Here is an 18,878-nt window from a genome sequence, read left to right on the forward strand (position 1 = left end):
TTTTTGCGCTAGTATTTCTTCTCTATTTATCCCCAGAGTATTTATCCCCAGAGTATTTATCCTCAGAGTTATTAAGAACCTGGTATTCTACCACTCTTGATTATTCCCCAGAATTTGTGAGTGTACCAACTAACCATTAATTAACTCATTTCATTTTCCACATGAAGTTACACTATGTTATTATTTCTGTTTCCATCTCTGTGATCCTGGGCGTTACTTTGCGCCTCGGATCCTTTTAAGTTATCTCAGCTCAAATTCTTCCTTTGTATAGATTCTGATGGATGGACATAATCTCAGAAGAGACACAATAGTAAAGATACTGTAGCACACAAAATATATATTTTATATTTAAAATATTACGAATGTGCACTTACAGTAAGCAAAATCTTTAGCGCATTTAAAAGCAGTTAGCAAACAGAAGCCGAAACTCTTGAATCAGGGACCCGCTCCAACCTGTATATGTTGTAGCAGTGTTAAATGAGAGGTCTCTTACAGCCGTTGACTTTTAGTTAGTATATATATATATTTTCAGTGTAGTATACACTGGTGAAGAAATGTAAACGTCCACTACAAGGGCCGTTATACACTGGAACATTACATGACTGATTGTCATATAGCGGTAATCTTTCAATTGTAAAGGTAAAACTTTATTTTATTATTCAAGTTAGAGATAATACAGTACTATTCAAAACACTAGTAATGCCTTTCAACTTAGAACAAATTCTAATATTTTAACTGTAAACAAAAGTATGTCTTATTACTGGTTTATCTTTTTCAGAATATGAGATGTCATACGTTACATCTTTTAGGTTCTCTTTGGAGGTCCAAACCATCCTGTATCCCTTCTCCTCACAGGTCTGCTAACTATGGCGATACTTACGCATCTGTTCCACCGATGTCTCCTTGGTAAGGCCATGGTCTCCGTGATCTCCATGATCTCCATGGCCAGTTTCTCTTTGTGTCTTTACACGTGGCATTGGTGGTATGTTCAACGTATTTTAGCTCACATCGCTTAAAGAATTGTGACAATTCTTGGGCTTACTTCTTTGAGAATCTACGAGGTAAATCAATTTGGTGGTTTTTTTTGCAGTTTCCTAACAGTCACATCAAACAGCTAACGTACCTTTCATTATGATTTAGTAAGAGAATAAGAATGATGGCTGCATTATTTCCTAATTGTGGGATTTTTTTTTATTAACACAGTTATAGCAAAACTAACTGTCCCCAGCGCTGCACCCATAAAAGCAAATGGCCGCGGTGCTGGAGACGGTGTCTGCTGCGATCGCGCTGCGGGGGGGGGGTCCATGCTTCCAGATCGGACCCCCCAAAGCATTCACCTGTCCGGGTTGCAGGATCGCGAGCCGCCTGCAGCAGCACGAACAGTAAGCTTTGCTACTGTATATGGACAACATTGTGCATTGAGTGAAAACTGCAAAGCAGTATGTGTCACTTACTGTAACAATTCACACACAAAAATCCCCCTTATATTCATTTGGGAAGGGGGGGGATAGAAAATGAGACGTAGGTTTCAGATCTCATGATATAATTTCTTTTCATTATATTACCTATGACTTGCCTGTAGTTTAAGCCCATAATCTGTCCATTAAACACATACTGTATTTTTCAAGTCTCCCTTCTCAAAAATGGATCCAAACAAAGCATATTTATAAAATAAAATGATTCCTATGAAAACAATGTGCTTTTTTCCCCTTTGGTAAACTAGAGCAGTGTTTTTCAACCACGGTTCCTGGGAAACCTTAGGTTCCCCCGGCATCCTATGGCTGCGCTTATAGTGCCTTGCGACGGCAACGCGACGTCGCTCCGAAACAAATACATTGACTCCATCGCAAGCGCTTATAGTAAGCGTGACGGGGACTGAGCGACCAAAAATGTTTTAGAGACAGTCGCCACATGTGACTGTCTCTAAACCAATCAAATTGTGCGGCATCGCTAAAAACCTAATTACAACTTTCGCTAATGGCGACGGCGACAGGTGACGTCATTGGTCGCTTCGCCGTCGCCAGCACTATAAGCGCGGCCTAATGGGTTCCCTGCAATTTTCTGGTCATTTGAAAATTGTATCAAATCCAGAAGAATTAAAATGCATCTGATCACAGACGTGCTATTAGAGAGGGTTGGGGGTTCCTCAGAATTTAACTTAGGGTTCCTTAACCAGAAAAAGATTGGAAACCACTGAACTACACGCTGTTTTGTTCCATTTTTTGGTGCATTTTCACTGCTGGGGGACTTAACCCTGCCTGCTCTTCCCATATGTGTTTTATATGCATTTCTCTGCTCAGCAACTTTAGCATGTAGTATTGAAAGATAGAACATCATATCAAGGATATTCTGGCATCATTTATTAGAGGATAATAAAAAACTTCATATATAGGGATTATGAAATTATTTGAAATAGGGGCTGGTTAATAATGAAGCATTTCATACTTGAGTATCTGAAAGATCCAGATCCACTTAGCTAATTATACTAGAAGTTTAGCTAATTATATTAGAATTCTATCTAAAAAAATATCATATTGGTCCTGTAATAGATATGTACAAGGACATATAAAACAATTATGAATTTAAGAAATGCAGAAACGTTCCTTCCTTCCCTGTTTCCGGCAGAGAAATCACATTTCTTGCATTTTATGCAAATCATTAGGCAAAAAAAAGTTCACTATACTTCACACTTAAGAGAAATTTCTGGTGCAGGATTGAGGGAAAAGCCTGACAATCCGAGATGTAGAAATTGATCACTGTTGAAAATGCAGAAATAAAGGGAAATTGTGAAGCAAAGTTAAAAAAAAAAAACCTCCATGATAAGCAAAAGGAAAAACAATTTTTGACTTTGATACTTAACTCCCATTACAACATGTACATTATTACATTATACATTGCAGGGTCATAAAATGAAATTAGCTTTTTAAATACAGTAGTAACAGCAGACCTATTTCTCACTGAAGTTTGCGAGCCAGGCAATATTTGGCAATGTTTGTTTGTGAAGACTGTCGAGAAGCACAATTGGAGACATTCACACAACTCAATTCTGTAGATATCAAATGTGTGTGGCGACCTCTAGTGGAGTCATTGCAGGACGAATGTGAAGATATTTTTGCTCAATTTTAGACGTGCAGTACATACTGTATAGGAGAAGATAAGAGAAGAGATATTATAAGCAGGGTTTGAATTGTTGTGGGACAATTCTTTATTTTTACTCCCAGGGCATCAGTACTTTTTTTTTACTTATGTAACGGGGTCACCCTTACCTGCCCACAGGATGGGGAGCGGCCCTGCATCGGCCCGCTGGTGCCCTGTGTGATCCTCGAGGCCTCCGTCGGATCGGGTCAAAGATGCGGTGGCCATCTTGGAATGACTCCGCAAGTAACGAAGTGGGACTACAATTCTCAGAAACCTCGGGGTGGTGATACGTCATTTGGGCCGTCCCAGCCAATAACATGTGTGTGGCCATTTTGTGAGACTCACGATATCCTTAGCAGGGCAGGAAGCATAGTCAGTCCTGAGGGAGCCAGCAAGGAGGACAGATGCATCCAGGGAGAAAGTAAGCCCCTGAACTAGGCCAGAACTTTGCCTTTGAACTTTGCACTCAACTCAAGGGTGATCGGGGCCTAACTGGGGCTTACCCCGATCACCCCTGAGTTGAGTGTTGCAGGGAAGGCCCTAGATAGGGACCCTCCCAATAGCGCTGACACCCTTTATCATTGCGTTGCCGGATGTACGTCCGCGCGGTGACCTGCTGCCTTCGGACGAAACTGCGCATGGCAGCCAGAAGCAAAGCACTCCGGCTGGAGCCAGCACCATGGGCGCGGCCTGGAACATAAGGTGTGAGGCGATTTATGTTGGAGACCCTGCTGGAGACCTGATCAAATTCTGCTACACACGTGTTCCCTGGTCAGGACCGTTGACCAGGAAGGTACCAACGTGGACCTACACTTCACGGGGTAGTGCTACCTCCCACTTTGGGGTGGGTCTGTTCTGCGGACACCAGGGTTCTAGGTGCCCAGGTCACATCAGTACTTTTGGGCCGTCCACATACTCATATAGTGCCCTTGCAGCTAGTCCCGAAAAGGAGCACCAGTAGGATGTCTATAATCGAGTGGGGCCTTTGGACATAATACGAGTGCTAATTGAGGGAATCTATGCTTCCGCTTTTCTGGACTCTGGTTCTCAGGTGATGATTATCTACAGGTCTTTCTATGATCTGCACTTCCAGCATCTGCCTCTGCAGTCAGCAGAGAAAATGACATTATACGGCCTCAGTAGCAAAGACTACCCCATCGACGGAGTGATTCAAGTGAGGCTGGATATACTGCAGCTTAACAGAAACAAGACTCACCCCATGGAAGTGAAAGCGTTGGTGTACCCTGAACCAGGGAACATCCAAATTCCCCCATTATATTAGGGACCAACGTTGATATGGTGCAATCCTTTGTCCTGGTGTACCTTAAAGGTGCCGGGGAATTACCCTTGTCTCTGAGGATTCATCCCACCTTAAAGGAAGAGTCTTACCACATTTCTGCCAAAAAAGGGTTTGGACAATTCTTCAACTTTGAGAAGGGGGTAACAGAGATTCCACCAAGGGGAGTGAGACATATGGCGGCTGTACCTACAGTAACTACCCTGCCCATGATGAAAAGGACTTGTACTTCTCACTGGAAACCACACCTGAAGAGGATGCGAAGAGAGGGTTCAAAGTGGTGCCAGAAATGAAGGAGTGGAAGTCCTCGCTTCCTTGTCGGTTCACAGTGTCCATCCAAAATATCTTGCCTCATCCTATTCAGTTTGACATCGATCAAGTACTGGAATATACCCAGTTGCTCAAGTAGAACTGGTTCGGAACTTTTGGGGAGCGCAGGTGTCACCATGAAAATAAAAATAAAGACTACATAGTGTAATCAATTTCCCATATATCTGCCAAATGGAAACTATCCCTTTACAGGATGTAATAAAGCGTTTCCCACTGTACATGTGGTATGAACAATAATGTTGAGGTACTCTTCTGTCAATGATCTTGGTATTCGTGGTCATTAGGTGATGTGTCCTCGATAAGAGAAATAACACAAATAGTGTAACTCTGTATTAGATCACATCTATATTATTCACAGTATTGCACTTTCATAAATCACAGAAGTAATAGGCAAGTAATGGTTATAGATGAGTGGCACGATCGGTTTTTCTCCCCTGTCCCATTCTGCGTCTCTTTGTCCTGTTTGCCAGGCTCACGGTAAGCGTTCCGTCACATCCGGTGGTGGACCGCGTCACTTCCGGTACCTTCGAGATCGGGATTGTGCAGGAGAATGGGTTGTGAATCATTTGGGGATTCCGGTCACGCCTACAGCAGCAACGCTCAAGTAGAACCACTGGTTCATGTGAATGCTGCTGCCATGTGGGAAGCCACTCCCGGGTTGCAATTTGACTTCGGAGAATTGTTCTTACCACTGGAGTGGAAGAAGCAGCTTGGTGACAAGCTCAGTGAAATGGATGTGGGCTGTTGCAAAAGGGCCCAAGATACGATTCAACTGAGCATTGTCACCCTGTAACGAGAACGCCCAGAGATGTGGATGATTTGAGGGACATCCTGAAAGAGATGGAGACTGCTAGCATCGTGACTGCCCTTACGTATCTCTTATTGTGGTGGTACGGAAGAAGAACGGCTCTGTGCGCCTATGTGTGGACTATCGCACCCTGAATCGCTACACGGTTCTGGATCAATACACCTTACCTCGGATTGAAGAGATCCTCAGTGCCTTGTCTGGCAGTCAGTGGTTCAGCATGCTGGACCTGCGGTTTGGGTATTACCAGGTCCCTATGAGCCCCGCAGACCAAGAGAAGATGGCGTTTGTTTCCCCCCTTGGGTTTTATCAGTTCATCTGGATGCCCCAAGGCATCTGTGGGGCACCTGCCACTTTCCAGAGATTGATGGAAAAGACCATCGGAGACATAAACCCCCAAGAGTGTCTGGTTTATCTAGACAATATCATCGTTTTCGGACAGGTGCTAGAGGAGCATGAAGAATGCCTCCTGAAGGTCTTGGATAGATTACAGAAGGAAGGTCTGAAGTTGTGCCTTGACAAATGCAGATTCTTCCACACCTCGGTCACCTATGTGGGCCATATAGTATCCGCAGAAGGAGGGGCCACCGACCCAGCCAAGGTGGAAGAGGTAGTGAACTGGCCAAGACCTGAGAACGTGATGGAACTCCGTTCCTTCCTAGATTTCAGCGAATTTCTCAACTTGCTGAGGATCTATCTGGAAGATCTTTGTCAAAAAGTAGCGACACCACGAACGCCGTTCGGCGACAAGTGGACATCCGCCTGTGAGAAGGTATTCATGGAGCTAAAGAAGAGTCTTACCGAAGCTCCTGTCTTGGTCTATGCAGATCCGAATCAACCGTACGCCCTGCATGTGGATGCCAGTTTCAACGAGCTGGGAGAGGTACTGCATCAAAAATTCTCTGTGGGCCTCTGGCCAGTAGCCTATGTTAGTCGCAGTCTGATGCTGAGCGAGCAGAACTATTCAGTCCATAAACTGGAATTCCTAGCGCTCAAGTGGGCTATTGTAGATAAGCTACATGATTATTTCTATGGGGTCTCCTTCGAGGTACGGACCGACAACAATCCTGACCTCCGCCAAATTGGATGCCACCGGTCACAGGTTGTTGGCTGCTCTAAGTACCAATTCAATACAACAATAACAATACAACAATACCAGTACCAGTAAAATACAAACCGGGCCACCCTGAACGTCGGAGCTGACGCTCTGTCCCGAAGACCCGGATTGAGCTCAGCACCTGACGATGGAGAATGGGAAGAGATTTCTGGTCCCGGGTTTCATGCTATGTGCTCCACAGCAGTTATAGGGGAGGACAAGGTAGCCTTCTCCGAACTCTGCGTGGTGGACTCTTTGGGATGCCAGTCAGGGGCACTCCCTGCGGCATACTACCATCCGGAAGCCATATCCATAACGCAATACTCCATAATGAGGTGGAAAGAGCTAGTTATGGCTCAGAAATGAGATCATGTGGCTGGAGCACTACGTCGGGCCATCCAAGGAAAGTATCTCTCCTTAGTGAAGCGTGCTTCGGCAGATACAGTCGCTATCCTCATGAGGGAGTGGGACAAGTTCCAAATCAACAATGGCCTCCTCTATCGAGTCATCCCCTATCACAATCACCCAGATAGGAGACAACTGGTTTTGACAAGAAGATTGCAGTACCAGATTCTAAAGACCCTACATGAAGACCACAGACACTTGGGAGTGGACAAGACCTTTGGACTCCTAAGAGACCGGTTCTTCTGGCCAAAATGCGTGAATCCCTAGAGCACCATTGCCGGAGATCCTTGCAGAAGGCGCTAGATAGGAACCCTCCCAATAGCGCTGACACCCTTCATCACTGTGCTGCCAGACAGACGTCCGCGTGGTGATCTACGGCCTTCGGACGGAACCGCACGTGGCAGCCTTAGGCAAGGCACTCTGGCTGTAGCCAGCACCATGTGCGTAGCCTGGAACATAAGGATGGAGGGGATTTATGTTGGAGGCCCCACTGTGTGGGATCTGATCCAACTCTGCTACACTAGTGTTCCCTGGTCAGGACTGTTGACCAGGAAGGTACCAACATGCACCTACACTTCACAGGGGGTATCACTACCTTACACTTTTGGGGTGAGTCTGTTCTGCGGACAAGGGGTTCTAGGTGCCCAGGGCCCTAGTGTTATTATTATTATTACTATTATTATTGTTATTGCATTTCCGTGTGTTATTATTGTATTGACCATACTGGAGACCCAGTAAAGAAAAAATATATATCTATAAATATATAGATATATATAATATATATATATATACATACATACATACATTCATGCATACAGTTGGGATAGTGTTTATTGGTTCCTATGAGGAGTAAATCCCACCTATGCTGGGGTCCTCATAGGTGGAGGCGCTGCACCGCGAGATATAGCATCACCGGCTCCCCAGAAGTGGAGACTTTGGCCTTCTGTGAGCCTCACAAGTAACAGCAGCATGCGTAATCGGTTTCCCTAAGCGAAAGAGGGTTAGGGCTGGGACCCGCTGCGCTCGGCGGCGCGGACGGCCATGCGAGCGTTCCCCACCAGCAGGGGAATCCTCCCTAGCCGGTCCCAGTCCCCCCTCGCTGACGGCTCACTACGTGCTGTGACGCGTCAGCCGGCAGGGGATTCAAGAAAATTGTGATCCCGAGCGGTGACGCGTCACGTGGTGCGCTGATGAGCCAATCAGCGGCGGGGGCGGGAGCGGGAGCTGTCATCAGACAGCTTCCTACTCAAGGTAGTGTGTGATTTTTTTTTTTTGTGGCAGAAGGGGGAGGGAGCTGCTTGCCTTACAGCAGCCCGCAGCAGCTCCCTCCTGCAGCCCGTGGAGGGAGGGAGGGGTGAGTTGCGTGTCCCTCCGCTCAAGCCACGCCCCCTCCCGCCCACCTCCCGCTCCGGCTCCCACTCCCTACAGACCGCATGTCGCGGTCTGTGCCTGTCAGCGCCCCGCCTGTCTGCAGTGCGGGCGCGTTGACTGAGGGAGCGGGGCCTTAGCCTAAGACTTACAAACCTACTATTCAACTTTATTTTTAAGGGACGTATTTTAGTAAACCTCTGTCCCTTTCTATCTATACAGCATTTAAGTATCATTATTGTGTTAACCACAGCGACCTCTGATTGTATTCCACAAAGACATGATTAGTAATGAGATCAGTAAATACTATGCATCCACTTCATTCTCTCTTCCACCACTACCTTGTGTCACAGCTGCTTGGCTGGACTGCAGCACTAGTGTCTTCCCCAAGCCTTATCATCATGTTCTTATTCAAGAAAGAGAACCTTCAAATATGATGGGGTGCAATAACACACTGATTTTGCATGATCAGGTAAACTATGCAATGTCACAAATTCTATTAGAAACACATTTGAAACTGTTATGACTTATATTTGCTGTTGATCTAACAACCTTATCCTTGTTTCCCGTCTTGCCCTTGTGCTTCCCTCCTGTAGCCCTGTCGTTCCTTCTCATTTTCTATCTTCTATCTTGTTTATGTTATTCTGCCTGTTGAGACGCATGGAACCACACAAACAAGCTATAGGGGTCTGCTGTATTTATGTGAAATATTGGAGCAGAACTGCACTGCAGTGTATTGAAAACTTATGCTGCTGTGAACAATTAGCCCATACTGCTGCAAAGTAATGTGTTGCAGATCCCTTTGGTATTAAAATGGTTAAAGCTTTAATGGACTGTGGAACAAAATAGAAACTATTTTTCTTCCAGAAATGCAGTCTTCTCCCCGCTTTCAAACTTGACGAGAAAATCCAATTTGCATGTGTTAAACATTCTGCAGTGGACAAATTGACAAGTTTGACATTTGCTGATATTTATTAACTCCCCCCAGACCCATCTAAATATGCTTAAACACAGATCCCCAATGCTGTAACAACTCATTACAGCTATTAACCCTTACTTATCTACTAATACGTCACAAAGTGGACTTGTTATGTTATATTGCTGTTAACAAAATGTATAAGCCCACCACCACGCTAGACATAAAGAACATTAAACATTAAAAGATACATTGTAGGACGTGCAATCAAAACAGTGATTTTTTTTTTGTGAATGACATTTTTTTATATATAGGGTTGAAGCAGGGGGTCTCTGGAGCTTAACCCCGTTAATTTCAGTTCTGGGGACCACTTGCTTCCGGAGATACTTAACTGCGAATTAGGTGTCGGTAGCCATTCTCCTTGGCTACCAGGGTTCACAATATGTCCGCTCTTCAGACATTTCCCGGCCTGCGAGCCAATAGGAAGCTGTGAAGTCATCGGTGTGGCATGTGACGCGGGAGCTTCAAACTTGAAAGCACAGCTTGCTGAGCCAAAGCAGCTACTGGCACCTACTTCAGAGGTAAGTATCTTCGGAAGTAGGGGGTCCACGGAGCTGAAATGAATGGTATTTAGCTCCGGAGATCCCGTGCTTCAATTCTGTATTTTTTTTTTAACGTTTTTTTTTTTAAAGCACCGTCTTGTATTGCTTCTTTAATTGGTGATGACATGGCACATATAAAGGTTTTTCATTTTGTGCCCAAAAATGTAACTTCAATAAATATACCTTGTAGTAAATTAAGAAAACAATAAATGGTTGACACTGTAATGGATTGTTGCAACAATGGGGTTCAAGATGTCTCCTGACATTGTGTTTGTATAAGGAATTACAGCTCAGCCTAACATTCAATAAGAAGCTCCCTGATTATTCATTGTTGATTTTAATAGGAGACTACTGCAGTGTTCCTGATAAGATGAAGAGCTTTCTATCTGACCTCTACTAGATGCCATGCTTCAGAATACTGTGCTTGTCTTCACAGTAACTACTGTACTTGGTCACTCATGCCTTGTATTTTGCACTGCTGCAATAAAAAACACAGTATTGCACTACATGTTGTAAATATGATATTGTAAATCGCTTCCCAGATATCTGCAAAAGCTGCATTAATGAGGCTGCAAATGAAGCACCTGGCATGGCTGGAGTCACATGCAATAATGTAATTACTTCGCCGTTTCCAAGATGGGATTGGGAAACCAAAATACATACAAAAGCAAAGTTCAAATGCTAAGTGGTAGCAAAGGATGAGAAATTGTAGCTGCACCGAACAATTACAATACTAGTACATTTTAGTTTTTAGTTTATTCATTGCATTTCTAAAATATGCAATATCTCTAGAAACAATTATGAAAACCTGTGTCATACACAAGACTGTTAGGGATTTTTGTTTTCTGAAACAGAGAGTTATGCTTTTAAAGCCTAGAAATCTGATTTACAGTACTAAGTGAACGCAGACCAAATCAAACACAGCACTTAATATAGATGGCGTAATGTCAGCTGGCAGTTTGTACATCTACTGTAAAATCATTTTTCTAGGTGAAAAAATAGCAATCTTAAGTATAATTTTGAAATTCAGATTCTGATAACCTGGTCAGGAACTACAACTATCCTCCTCTCTCTTGATCTACAGTACATGCACCTCTTTTTCTCTCCTTTTCTTGTCCTTCTAAACCCAGACCCTGGCTAAACTGCCACGCATGCTTCGCTCCTGCACTCGCTCCTCTGAACATCTGTGGAGGAAATCCCATACTCTAGAAAACTTCCTACACTACAGATTTCCCTACAAATGTATTCTATCCTGTTTCAACTCTGTCCTCTCCCAGGCTAAACAAACCTACTTTTCCACACTAATCACCACTCACAAGTCTAACCCATGCAGACTCTGCTCTGTCTTTGACTCTCTGCTCAGGTCACTGTCTGTTACCTATCTTTCTTCTTCAATTTCACCTTAGGACTTTGCTGACTATTTCAAGACAAAGTTGGATTCTATTCGGCAAGCCATCCCTTCGGTATCCTCCTCCCATTCTACACTTCTTCCTAACTCTCCTCCTGCCTTCCTCGACTCCTTTTTCTCTGTCACAGAGGAGGACGTGTCACTGCTGATCTCCTCTGCTCCCTTTACAACTTGCACTCTGGACCAAATTCTATCCCATCTCATCCAACCTCTTGGTCCTACTCTAATTCCTACACTCACACATATTTTCAACTCCTCCTTCTACTCTAGTACCTTTCCCTCCTCGTTCATGCATGCAACAGTTATACCCTTACTCAAAAACAACACGCTTGACCCTACCTGTCTCTCTAATTATTGCCCTGTTTCCCTCCTAGTAGTTGGTCTGCTCTGATCCCTAGTTCTCCTAGTATCCCTTATAGTTGATCTCTCCTGCAGCTTCTCAGTTCTCCCATGATTAGCGGGGTCAATAATTAACACAATAGCAAAATAAGGAAAGGGCAAGGAGAGAACTATCAATAAAAAGATATAAAGTGCTGTAAAAAATACACTTAGTTCAAACTTACATATCACAAGTAAAATCGGTTCTGCTCTCCCCCTTGACAGGCTCCAGTTGTAAATCAGCCAGGTCCTAGCCAGTAAAAGAAGGGGAAGTTGTCTCCCATATACTCAATTGCAAAAGCGGGTCTTGAGTGGTCATGGGAAAAATATGGAGGGTGATGGAGTAAAGGGAGTGGGAGGGGAACTGGGGAACGGACAGGGAGAGGATCCTGTCAGGATAGCTGCAACTGCAGCCGCGATTACAGCCAAACTGCCAATCGTGGCATCCTCGTGAGGAAGGGTATGAAGTGGGAAGGGGGGCTGGTGATGTGGGAGCTAAAGGAACGAGCAGGGAAAAAGTTCTGTCAGGAAAGCCGCAACTGCAGTCAAAATGCTGGTCGTGGCGTCCTCGTGGGTGAGGCTGGCATCAGAGGTCCGTCGTCACGGCATCCGGTGCCACGCATCGCAGAACTGGAAGACTCCAAGTCTCTATGCGTTTCGCGTCATGTGACGCTTCATAAGGAGGTGAGTCATTGGCTGTAGAGGCAGTTGTGTATATAGTTACTGTCTTCCCATAATGCCAATTAGTCTAAAAATCAAGCAGATGGTTATCCTTCCTACTTGTACAGTAATTCCTAAACAGACAACCTAAAAAACAAACTATAAGTAGCCCTACAGAACAGTATTAATATTAAAAGATACTACAAACATATCACCAACATACCATAATTACAACCAATAATTTAAAACCCCACTTAACCAATAATTAACGTTGAAAAACATTGAGAGAAAAGTAGGGGGGGAGCACCTCAGCATAAGTACTCAGTTGAAGCATGTCATTGCTATCCTTACTTCATTAGTCTTGGATTGTACCTCTCACTGTTCTACTCCTACAGACCATATATGTATATAATACATTAAAATGAAACACATTCCTACATGTTGTTAGAGGTATATCTTAGTACAGTCCTGATCATAATATCTAACCACATAATCCTATATTAATGCTATATAACATCTTATCACCTATATAACATCTTATCATCATTTTATATCCACATTTTGTCAATATATTTACACACTTGTATACCAGTGCATTATAATCATCAGCATCAAAGAATTATTTAATAAATACAGGTTCATTGTCAATAAACATCATATACAGTAATATATAGATACCAACAACCATTAACATTTGAGTTGGCTGTTATTTCAAAAGGGGTATCAATTCAACCAGTTCATTAAGCCCTGTTGGTGATTTAGTTTGGAGTGTATAAATCCAAAATTGCTCCCTTTGAAGGAGTCGTAGCCCCCTATCTCCTCTCCTGGTGTCCTTTTGGATGACCTACAACATTCTATAGTGTAGACTATCATGCCTACATCATGGTACTCAAGAAAGTGTTGGGCTAAATTGTTTGTTTTCTTACCACTTTCATGAAGCCTATTGGCATTCTTGATCCCATGAATGTGTTCCCCTGTTTCCCCCCGCCTTTTGCCTCTAAACTCCTTGAATGCCTTGTGTTCTCTCGTTTGCTCCATTTTCTCGCCACCTTTTCTCTCCTAGACCCCCTATATTCTGGCTTCTGCACTCCTTACTCCACTGAACCAGCCCTCACCAAAATAACTAATGACCTCCATTCTGCAAAAGACAAAGGTCATTACACTTTGCTCATATTACTTGACTTCTCTGCAGCATTTGATACTGTGGACCACCCTCTTCTCATTCACATTAGTCATACTCTTGGTATCTGTAACAGAGCTCTGTCCTGGATTTCTTCTTAACTTTCCCATCATGCTTTCAGTGTCTTGTTTGCTAACACTTCTTCCTCCTCTGTCAATCTCTCTGTTTTGGGACCATTACTCTTTTCTCTTTAGACATTCTCCAGGTGACCTTGTTACATCTCTAGGGTTCAAATATTACCTTTATGATGATGACACAAATTTACGTTTTTACCTCTGACCTTGCACCTGCTGTACAGACCAAAGTCTCTGAATGTCTTTCTGCTATATCATCCTGGATGGCCCTCCACAAACTCAAACTTAACATGTCCAAGATGGAGCTCATCATACTTCCTTCTAAGCCTGGCCCTACTGCCCCATCTACATTACTGTTGGCAGTACTATCATACACCCGTATCACAAGCACACTGCCCAAGGGTCACACTTGACTCCTCCCTCACATCCTCAATATAGCTAAAACCTGTCTTTTTTTCCTCCATAACATTTCAAAGATACGCGTTTTCCTCTGTCTCCCTACTGTAGGGTTGCCAGGTGGCTTGTCCAAAAATACTGGACACAATGGTAAAAGATGCGACCCCCCACCTCGAATACATATAACAAATACCTCCACACACCCCGATTACATATAACAAATACCCCCATGATCCCTGAATACATATAACAAATACCCCCACGCCCCCCGAATACATATAAAAAATACCCCCATGCCCCCAAATACTAATAAAAAATACCCCCACCCCCCGAATACATATAAAAAATAACCCCATCACCCCAATACATATAAAAATTACCCCCACCTCCCAATACATATACAAAATACTCTCAACTCCCCAATACATATACAAAATACCCCCCCCCCCCCAAGGTTGCGGAGAGTGATTGCTCCACCCGTAGGTTGAAGGATGCAGCCCCAGTGGTGGGTTTTCTGGGCTTCGGGTAGTTCCTGGAGAAATGACCATCCTGACCACAGTTGAAGCAGCTGGCATCTGGGCTTGGGCCTGAACTCCCCGACAACCTGGGGGCGGAATCAGGCACCACTGAAGCGGAGGTGTCTTTAACACTTTCGACCTTGGTTTTCTGAACCAATATTTCTTTGATGTCATCCTTGTGAGGTTCTTTGGCATTTTTGGGAAGGTGCAAACGAGTGTAAGCTTCATGCCCTTTCACCACGATCAGTAGATCTTCCAGCGTAGGGGGCTCCCCTTGTAGTAAGGAGCATTGAATCATTACGACATTGTGATGGGTGGGTATAGCCCCTCGCAGGAATTGTTTCAGTGGTACTCATTTACTTCTGAGGCTTTGATGATTTTGTGAGAGTGTAGGTCCCATAAAATCAACTGGATCCGCTGAATAAATTCAGATAGGTCTTCCCCCTCTTTCTGGCGAAGATGATAGTACATGGACCATAGCTCACTTTCGTCTTCCTCTACGCCGTAGGTTTATGTCAGTGAAGCCATCAGAATTTCTGCCGTTACCTCTGCGTGTTGGTCCCTGTACATTTTAATCATTGTAGATGCGGGAGGTCTAGACACTCCATTATCCTCTGTCTTTTCATGGTGTCGGGGCATGACCACTCCTCTGGAACCTGTAAGGTGTAGTCCTTCCATGCTTTGAAGGCCTCTTCGCCTGCTGGAGTGGCTTTGACCCCTGAAAAGGTTTTCAGCGTACTGTATTTCTGTGGTTGAGGTGGTTCGTTCTTGTTGACTCCCAACTGCTGTATGGCTTTTGTCAGCATTTGTTTGTCGCTGGAACTGCCAAGACTCGAGTGGCGGCTGGAGCAGAATATGATACTTTCCTACGCTTCCGCAAGGACTCCCTAAGGATGGTGGAGACATACACATAGCAACCTCTTGCAGTCAGTGGAGCTCCGCTTTCCATGCGTTTCGGGGTAGATGATAGGACACCCGCTATCTAGAGCTCCATGAGCCATAAGGTGAATGGCCTCCTTCTTCTACTAAATCATGTCCGCCACTTACTAAAACTGAGCACCATACTCCGTCTGGGTCTGTGCGGCGACCTAGGATTTTTGCATCCCTTAGGCCTGGCTACTGACCCAGTAGTAGGCATATGTCATAGGAGGAGGTGGTGGCGGGGACTTGTCCAACAGCAAGCATCTGTTGAGGTGGGACTTGTCTCTTCAATGCCAATTCATAGACCTCCCGGTGGGAAGGTAGTGATAGGGGAAGTGACATAATTTAGTAGCTTAGTTCGGGCACCCCAGGTCTGAATCTCAGCAGCGAGTTCAAATGTAGCCCTCTTTCCCCCTAAATAGAGAGGCTACCGGTGCTGCCGTTACCTGTTGGCTCACAGAGGGCCCAAGCCTCCGCCACGGGGAGCTTGGGGTGGTATAATTATTGTCTTGGTGCAGCGCCTCCACCTGCGAGGGATCCCAGCGTAGTGGGAAGAGCCCCTCATAGGAACCAATAGTAATAGTAAACACACGGTATATATTAACATCCTTTACTGACAGCACATATAACATAATACCACCACACTGTATAGTGAACACCCAGCCCAGTACCACCAGTGAGTGTCCCAAAGTACATTGGGTGCTAGGCACCAATTCCCTGATGTCCCTTTCCCAATGTCCAGCCCACCCAGGGATTAGCGTTATCCCGTGAACTGTTGGTGCACTTTATTGAGGTACATGCCGAGTACTCCAGTACTCGGTGCGGCTGACTTAGCAATGAGGATCCGTCTGATCCAGCGATGTGGGCCTCAACGATGACGTCCGCCTCTGCGTTGGGTGAACTCCGGTAGGAGGGTCTCACCTTTAAGAGTCTTTGATAACACCACGGTGGTCTGAGCCCAGACCACAGGCAACGATCACCGCGAGGCGTCTTCACTGTGCCCCTGACACTACACAAAAATGGGGAAGCGTCCATATCTAAGGGACTTCCCTGAAGCAGCCACAAACTACACGTGCTTGGGGCCTATCTGGGACCTAAGGGAAGTCTCTGGCCTAGTCTGAGTGCCACTGACACTCAGACCCTACCTGCCCATTGTCTGTCTTGGCTACAACTGACTAGCGTGTCTTTTGCCCGCGAAATGTATCCACTCAGGCAGGGGAATGCTGCAGCCCCATTGGCTGTGTGGGGCCATGTGTTTTCTGCAGCCCTAAAGGCTGCTGGGGGTTGTAGTCCACCCTGGGATCCTTTCCCTTTAATGGCCGTCGCAACCGCAACTGGTGACCTTCTGCGCATCCGCGATCCCTCTGTGCATGCACGGCCAATCACAACATGGCAGTGCCCTGCAAAGGGAGCTACGGAGGCTCTGCCGAGCCCATCGCCTACCGCACAAGCCGCCAGCACCTGCATGCTCCCGGCACTAATCAGAGGCACCTGCCGGCAGCCGCCCGTCCGTGCAACACTCCTGGCACCGGGGAGCAGAGGAACCCAGAGGGAGACCTGGCCACAAGTATAAGAAACGTGTTGATCATTTTTGGGGATTTAACAGATCTGTTTGACATGCTGTTTTATTTCAGCTCAACGTTGGCAGCAATTTTTGATGCAGGTAGAAAAACAACAGCCCTGCACACAAAAGATGGTGCTTCCCATCATCTTATACAGTATGTACTCTGTAACTCCTCCCTAAATCATTTTATTTCTCAATGTAACCACAAGGCATGTTAACCAATGACAAAGTGGCAGAATAGCTTTATACATTTAGGCTAAGAGACACAATATAAGTGTGGCCAGGTCTCCCTCTGGGCTTCCACTTGGGCCCCATAGGCGTCCCTTACCTTCCGATCCACTGCGGAAGGTGCGCAGATGCACCCGGTGGTTGCTGGGAGTTGCGGTGAGGGTTGGAGAGGCGAGCCGGTCGCATGGAACTTTGTGGCGCACGCGGCTAGTGGGGGCTGCCATCTTGATTTGTGCATGCACGCACAGTGTCACTCCACAGTCCAGTGGTCATCACAGACTTGCGCAGTACAACAGCGCAAGCAGCGGCCAATGGAGAGAGGGCAACATGGAGAATACAGCTCCCAGAATGAACAGGGGCAAGGCATCTCATGGCGCGAACCAGTCAATAGGGTTGTAGCATCCCCCTGCTCTTAGAATGGATACATTTGGGCCGCTGCAGACCAGTCGATGCTGGGACAGGAGAAGGGTTGGGTGTGCATGTGCAGGTTGTCAGTAACCCCTGCACTCAGCCAGAGACCCCCTTAGGCCCCAGCTAGGCCCCGACAACCTTCAGATTGTGGTCGCTGCAGGGACAGGCCCATAGATAGGGACACTGCCCTCTAGTGCCAGTGTAACACAGACATGACGCAACTGTATCCTGGCATCACGTGGTCTGGGACCAGATCACTACCTACAGCTAAGAGCCATTCTTCCTGGTGACACCTTCCATGCGGGATACCACCCAACCCAGAGGCTGAGGCTACTGCACCATCGCTGGGATCAGTGGATCCGTTTCATCTTCTGGCCATACCCGGTGCAGGAGCACCTGGGCAGGTACTCCAAGTGCACCAACTGTACACACATTAGTGGGGCAGCGCTGTCTCACACTTTGGATGGGTTATCTCTGTGGATACCAGGGTGGTTGGGTGCCCAGGGGCACCGCAGTACTTTGGGGTAAATCCCACCGGGGTGTGGACATGGTGTTGTGGCACGGTGTGGGGTTATGGCTCTGCGAGGCCTGAGTGGTTCTATTATTATTGTTATCATTATTCTCACGCGTTCAGTTAACTTGTTATACTATACCAGTGTGTATTACTTATTTTAAGGATTCTGCTCGATCTGTGCCGGGTTTTCACTACGGTCCAGGTTTTCTCTCTCTCCTGTCCTTTCTGCTCTCTGTGGCCATTTTGGGTACTGCAGCCTGCTTTATAAGGCTGCAGTTACCATAGGGAGTCGCCGAGCAAAGTTCTGTGTGTTTGCAGCTCCTGTCGGTCTTTGCAGTTATACCTTATCCTCTTGCCTGTTTTGAATTCCTGTTGCTGACCCCGGACCGTGACCCCGACCTCACTGACCTCCGCTTGCCTCCTCAACTTTGCACCTCTGTTGCCAGCCCTGACCTGCCTGTCCCCTGGACTTTGCTACTCTGCCAGCCCTGACCCCTGCTTCCATACCGACTACGGATACTCTTACAGGACTCTGTCCCTGGGCTGTGGTCGGTTTATTTGCATTCCTACCTCAGCCCTGCGGGTCCGCCTCCTGATTTGCGATGAGCACCGTCACACATATAGTGTCCTGCACAGGGTTATCTACACCGTTAGGATCCCGTGCGAGTG

The sequence above is a fragment of the Ascaphus truei genome, chromosome 3, assembly GCF_040206685.1.
Source record: "Ascaphus truei isolate aAscTru1 chromosome 3, aAscTru1.hap1, whole genome shotgun sequence".
NCBI lineage: Eukaryota > Metazoa > Chordata > Amphibia > Anura > Ascaphidae > Ascaphus > Ascaphus truei.